Genomic DNA, 7355 nt, shown 5'->3' on the forward strand with positions numbered 1-7355 from the left:
ACATTGTACCAATCATGGGATAACTTTTAACATGCCACATTTTTCTCTCCAAAATCTGGTTGCTTCTTCGCTGGTGCCCCTGATCCTGGCTGGAGTTAATCAGATAACTGATTGGAACTGGGATGCCAATGATTAATAATGTTTTCATCTCTCTCTCTCTCTCTCTCTCTCTCTCTCTCTCTCTCTTTCTGATCATATCAATGCTCTTCCTAACTTAGTGGGAATTCTATTTGTATTGGGAAGAAAGAAGCTTTTCTCTGATTGATCCATTCAGATGGCAGCTGATAATTTGTCTGTGTACAAGAAGAAACCTGGAGAGTATGTACTGGGGAGATGAGTCCATCAAAGGCTGGAAGGAGAACAGCAACCTGGTGGGGGATGGGAACTAGAGAGTGTTTGGGGGATGAACACAACACATTTAAAGGACCTGACTGATGCATGGCTGAGGTAATTCCGTGAGTGATTATTATTATTATTATTATTATTATTATTATTATTATTTTAAATAAACCGTAGCTTCCTCCAGTTAATTCATTTCTCCAGGATGGCTTCTCTTTTCTCCTACTCTGCAAATGCAGCCCAGACTCTGTTCCACTAGTGTTCACTGGTTCTGTTACGTGTCTGAGATGGAAAAGGTTGCTTAGGTGTCAGCCAAGACACTCCCTCAGCTTGGGGGAGAGGGAGCTGCCAGCTTCAGGAGCTTATGACTCAGATTCAGGCAAAACACTGAACTGAAGCAAGAGGCAAGGGAGGGAACCTCACCTCTGACAAAGGCTTCAGGGCCAAACAGCATCAGCGAACATTTCACTTAGGGGATCCATCATACCAGGAGGCTGTGTGATTCTGTGCCTATTCTCTGCTTGGAAACACCTGCCTCTGCAGGCACACGAGGTCCCTTTTTCTCCTCCTCACACAGATACATTCTGTTTGAGCTGGAAACGCGAGGTTCATTTGCCTTCCTGCAGGAAAAGCTTCTCTCTGAAGCCAGCAAGATTACTGAGCATCTCTCAGCTCCTTTGACAGCAGAAGAGTCTTCACCAGATGTTATGATTCAGCTAGGGCACGCAGTTGTTTCTCCTTGTCTTGTGTTAGACTTATTTCCATCCCTCACAGACAGAGGCACTGGGGAAAGACTACCCACATTTCTTGGGAATAACACCGAAACCCAGACACATGTGTTTCAAAGTCCTCTGTGGTTTCAGTAGCTTACTGGATATTGCTTTAGTGGCTGAGCTGTTGCCAATGTTGACCTGCTGGTCATATGAAAGCCAAACTCTACTCCAGAGAAAAGGTACAGGGTGAACTGAAGAGCTCTCTACTTTCTTTTCCTTTTCCATTACTCATGGACAGGCTATACTCCCCCACCTGGGTTCAGTTATCTTTTTGTGAACAAACATTAGTCACTCCCCTCTAAGTGCCTTACCTCTGTGCACTGAAAAGGTGATTTCTTGGGTATAAATTCAAAGAAATATAGTTTGGCTCTTGTGTCCCATAGAGCCTGTGTATTCTAAGTTTTGTCCTGTTTTGGTGCTATTGGGAGGTGGTGGAAACTTTCAAAGGCGCAGCCTTATGGGAGGACCATAGGTCTTTGGGGGAATGTCTTTAAAGGGCATTGCTAAAGAGTCGTTCCTTCCTCCTCCTGTATTTTGTTTCCTGGCTGTGAAGTGTGCAGCTTTACTGTACCACATGATCCACTATGGTGTTTCCTTGCCACAGGCCCTCCAAAAACAATGAGTCAAAATAAACTGCTTCTCTTTATAAGTTGATGTATCCCAGTTATTTTTTTTTTTGCAATAACAGAAAGCTAAATAGCATAGTACTAAACAACTTGGTTGTTTTAAAAATATTATATTTTATTTATTACTAGTTTTCAAATTTTATGTATATTGTTTGCATATATGTGAGTGCATCTATGTCATGCAATGCCCACAGAGGTCAGAAGAGATTGTTGGATCCCCTGGAACTGGAGTTATGAGCAGTTGTTTACCACCATGTGGATGCTGGGAACTGAACCTGGGTCCTTTGCAAAAGCAGTCAGTGCTCCTAACGGCTGAGCCATCTCTCCAGTCCCCTAAATTGCATACATTTGTATTGAATATAGTTTACAATGTGACTCCTTCATACCTAAGTACATATAGTACACATAATCTTTCTAAAATTCAACTTCTATTCATGACATTAACTTTGAAGAAATCCTAAAAACCAACCATCATCTTCCATATACCTTGGTGTCTATTGGAAATCATCCTGGTCTGGATCCATCTTGAATTTCTAGTCTTATCTTACTTGGTATCACTTCTCTTTAGACTAGCTGGGCTGGTCTACCTAATGCACCAACTTGGTTTAATTAGTCTGTTATTTTAGATTTTTCTTCTAATACCTATTAGTCCCGACCATCCTGAAAGTCCCAACCTGGGTCAGTTAATTGTTTCTATTGCAAGGAGAAGAAAGAAAAGGAAGAGGACAGAAATGGGGAGAAAAGACAGAAAGCGGAAACAAGTGTGCTGCATTGATGCACACAGCGTGGCTGTGCCCGGGGAGGGTCCGGGGGACTGCCATAGAGGCTATGTGTGAGCACTGTCTTCCCTTCATTATTTGCAGAAGCCTCAAATGTAGAGGCATTGTACCCAGGAGCTGCTACTCCCAGCCAGCAAGCTTTACTTTCTTCATTCTGGGGTGTTACTGTATTTTTTATAAGTAACAGCAGCAGACACATAGCAATTCATGTCTTGACAGATACAGTGCAAGTAGAGGAAATCAGGAGTGCATGTTAGCTCCAGTGCAGCCTCCTCGTCCCATGTCTTCCATTCTGTGGACCTCTCTTTAGGGTGCCTGTGAACTGTACCAGAGGTGGGGTCTCAAGATTAAGTCTGTAGCAATCAATGGCTGGGCTACCACTCCTGTCAGGTTGCTTGCCCCTCTTTCAATTGTGCATGCACAGTGCTTCTGGGAGCTAAACACATCTAAAAGGTGGACACTTCTGCCTCTTTAAGGTGGCACTATCTCTCCAACCCATTACCTCTGAGCTTTACTCTTTAATAGTAATCTCTCAAATTATAAGGAGAGCCACCCACTAGTCTGTAGTGAGTTTTCAGTAAGGCTATGAAAATAGTGCTGTATAGTATTTTCTCTCTACCAGCTTCTCAGTAAACATTGCTTGCTGCTAATTAATCTTCCGTTTGTAGACTGTTATATTTTCCTTTGTCCAGGTTGGACAGCCTGGAGCTTCACGAGTGATTCAGACTTACTGGCTAAAACTTTCCAGAAAGTTTCAGGACAAGGGGAAGATTGTCAGAAGGTTATGGATAAGTGACGAGGGACATAGCTTTTAAATTCACTTTAAAAGTACAAGCTAATAATTATATTATAAATTATTATAGTACAAGCTGTAGTTATAGTTTTATAGATAAATGGACTTCGGATATATTGATACAAACTAGGTCTTATTTTCATAGATTGAATTAAGGCTTCAGAAGTTTGATCATTTTATTTAAACTCAAATAGTTTGTTGGTGATAGAATATAATCCACGTCTTTCAACTTCCAGGAAAATGAAAATCATCCCATTAAACCATTGTTTAATTCTAGAGTGTAATTGTGGTCATCATTACTTAATTTTTATACTTCATGATGAGTTCCCAGGATTTAGCAGACCAGCAGTCACTAAAATCAGGCAATTTCATTTTTGTTGGCAAACATTTATGTTAGGAGTTCTTTATGTTCATTATAATGGTAAGTAATGAAATATACTTTGTTATGGTTACCATGGAGCTAGAAAAAAATTTCACATTTGCTGTATGAATGGATTGATAGCCACTTCAGATGTCATTTCCAAGGTAAAGACTGTGGTGAGGGTGAGTCCTATGAGACAGTCAGTGCTTTGAACTTTGACCATTCAAGTTGCAACATCATTCATAGACTTATTTATTTTGGGTTGAGCATAGTTTGGAAATAGTATATGATTCCACTGGCTGGTACCAGGGAGCAAAGAAATGGTTATTTTTCTCACCTTCTCTTTTCTATTTTACCCTGTTTGCTTCTTCCTCTTTTTCCTCTTCTTCCTCCTTGTTGTGTGATAGAGTACCTAAAAATTACTCTCATAACAACGTCTGGATATAGTTTTTTCTTTGTGTCTAAGTGTAAAATATATAAAGAAACATTAGTTATAAACATTTAAAAATATCATAATACATTATTAAGGATGATAGCATTTATTAGATATTCAGTCACATAAAATTGGTCTCCTTACTTAAAAGTTTTGTGATAGTGCCTTGATTCCCACAAGTTCATTCACCTTCCCAGCTCCCCAACCCTGTCCTCTTATCATAGGCACTGGCCTGTTTCTTCTCTTGGCATCTCAGCCCTCCGGACTACCCTCTTGACCCAAACTCCCCACTGCTTCCTGATCCTTTGCACCCAGGCCAACTCAATTCCTCAGGCTAGTCCCCTGGAGACCTCAAAGCCGGTCCTCTCTCCCACCTCACCTTTGCATACCTGAGACCAGCCTTCTTCCACCCACACCTGGATTCCTGAGACCAGCCTCCTTCCCTGACTACCAAGCAGTCCTCCCAAACTATACTGTGCCTTCTGACTAAAGGGATCCAGCCTGTAGGAGAAAGCCTGAGAGCATCTGATTCTCATCCAACTTGGGCCTCTGTCTGAACTCCTGAGCAGCAGGACTAAAGCCATCTGTCCCCTCTAATATAAAATCAAAAGAGAGAACCTGAAGCCTAGATCAACAGCTTTTTATGCCCAACAAGTAAACTACAAAGGCACATAAAGTTTACAAACAGAAGCAGACCTAAACTCAACAAAGGAAGGCTTGAGTCTCACACAATAATCAGAAACTACAAAAGAAATCCACATGTCAAAGTCACAGTGAAAAACTAATAACATGAAAAACCCAAATAATATATTCCACCACGTATCAACAGCCCTGTAGAGGAATACAATGAGAACCCCTTAGAGATAACACAGGACATGGAATTATAACCATGATAAAAAGAATTCAATGAATTTAAAGAATATACAAACGAAACAAAGAACTGAAAGAAGATAAGGATAAACTTCTGAATGAATTCAGAAAAGAGGTAGAAATATTGAAGAATACACAGGCTGAAATGAAGAAGGAAGTGAAACACTCAGTAAGCCAATTAGAAACAACAGGAGAAAGCCTCACCAATAGGATGAATGAAATGGAAAACAGAATATCAAGACTGGAAGATAAAGGGGATGAATTAGACCACTCAAGGACAGATTATGAAAAATTTAAGAAAATATAAGAATGGAATATGCAGGAATTGTGTGACAGGAAAAAAGACCAAAGTTACTCATCATAGGCACAGAGGAAGGAGGAATCTCAGGATAATGGTATGGACCAGATCTTCAACAGGATTGTAGAAGAAAATTTCCCAAAATTAAAGAGTGACATGCCCACACAAATACAAGAAGCACATAGCATACCAAATAGACAGGACCAGAAAAGAAGCTCACCAAGGCACATCAGAGTAAAAACATGGAATGTACAGAACAAAGAGAGAACACTGAAAGCTGCAAAAGAAAAACAAGTCACATACAAAGGAAAAAACTTCAGAATCACAGCTGACTTTGCAGTGCAGACTATGAAAGCCAGTAGAGCTGGACCAAAGTATTCCCACTTCTAAATGATGACAGATGTCAACCAGATTACTTTATCAAGCCAAGATGTCTATTATAGTTGAAGGGGAAAGAAAAATCTTCCATGATATAAATAGGCTGAAGGAATTCATGTCCACAAAACCAGCTCTTCAGAGAGTTCTGGAAGCAATACAAAGAGCTGAAGAAAGGAATGACTATACCCAAGGGGTAACAGAAATAAACTTAATGAAGGTATAAGAGTGGAACTGCATAGTTACACCAAGAATGAGAACAGAAATAAAAACAACAGGAATCAATACACATCTTTCATTAATAATTTAAATATCAATGGACTGAATTCCCCAGTCAAAAGACACAAACTTGCTGAATTGATTAAGAAACAGAACCCATCTTTTTGTTGTCTGCAAGAAATGTATCTCACGTTCAAGGAAAGGCACTACCTTAAGGTGAAAGGATGGAAAAAAATATTCCAAGCAAATGATACTAAGAAAAAAGTACGTATTACAATTCTAATATCTGACAAAACAGACTTCAAACTAATACTAATCAGAAGAGATAAAGAGGGCCACTTCATTCTGATCAAAGGAAAAATTGACCAAGAAGACATTACAATCCCGAATATACATTCGCCAAACCCTGGTACACCCAACTTCATAAAAACAGTACTATAGGACTTTAAGACTCAGATTAATCCACTCATTAATAGTAGGGGACTTCAGTACCCCATTGTCTCCATTAGATAGGCCAACAGGGCAGAGAATTAACAGAGAGATATCTGAATTAAACAATACCATACATCAAATAAATCTGACAGACATCTACCAAATATTTCACCTAAGCATCAAAGAATATGTTTTCTATTCAGTGTCCCATGGAACTTTCTCCAAAATTAACCACATATTGGGTTACAAAACAAGCCTCAACAAATAAAAAAAAGATTGAAATAATCCCATGCATTCTATTAGACCACAATGCAATAAAGCTTAAAATCAACACCAGAAAAACACTAGGAACTACATGAACATATGGAGATTAAACAACACACTCCTGAATGATGAATGGGTCAAACGAGAAATTAAGAAAGAAAGTATTCCTGGGACTAAATGAAAAGGAAAATACAGCACAACAAAACCTCTGGGACATGTTGAAAACATTCCTTAAAGAGAAGCTTATATATAGCTCTAAGTGCCTACATTAAAAAATCAGAAAGTACACAAATAAATGACTTACAAGACACTGGAAAAGTAACAACAAATGAAACCCAAATCCAGCAGACAAGAATAACAAAAATCAGAGCAGAAATTAATGAAATAAAAACAAAGAAAACAATGCAAAGAATCAACGAGTCCAAGAGCTGGTTCTTTGAAAAGATGAACAAGATTGACAGACCCCTAGCCCAGTTAACCAAAAGAAAGAAAGAGCACCTCCAAATCAACAAAATCAGAGATGAAAGGGGAAACATAGCAACAGAATATTATAAGGAAATACTTTTAAAACCTATTCTCTACTAAATTTGAAAACCTAAAAGAAATGGACGGTTATCTGAAAGCATGGGAATCACCAAAACTAAATCAAGAAGAGATCAACAGCTTAAACAGACCCATAACACACAAGGAAATTGAAACAGTAATACAAAACTTCCAGACTAAAAAAAGCCCAGGCCTAGACAGATTTACAGCAGAATTCTACCAGACATTTAAAGAAGATCTATATCCAATA

The 7355-nt window shown here is 39.0% G+C and overlaps 1 pseudogene; it reads left to right on the forward strand.

Annotated features, from left to right (window-relative positions):
* The first annotated feature begins 3796 nt into the window (after positions 1-3796).
* The window catches only part of LOC103735201, a 9465-nt pseudogene continuing 5906 nt past the window's right edge, over positions 3797-7355 (forward strand).

Source organism: Nannospalax galili, unplaced genomic scaffold (genome assembly GCF_000622305.1).
Source record: "Nannospalax galili isolate Female #2095 unplaced genomic scaffold, S.galili_v1.0 scaffold1477, whole genome shotgun sequence".
NCBI classification, from domain to species: domain Eukaryota; kingdom Metazoa; phylum Chordata; class Mammalia; order Rodentia; family Spalacidae; genus Nannospalax; species Nannospalax galili.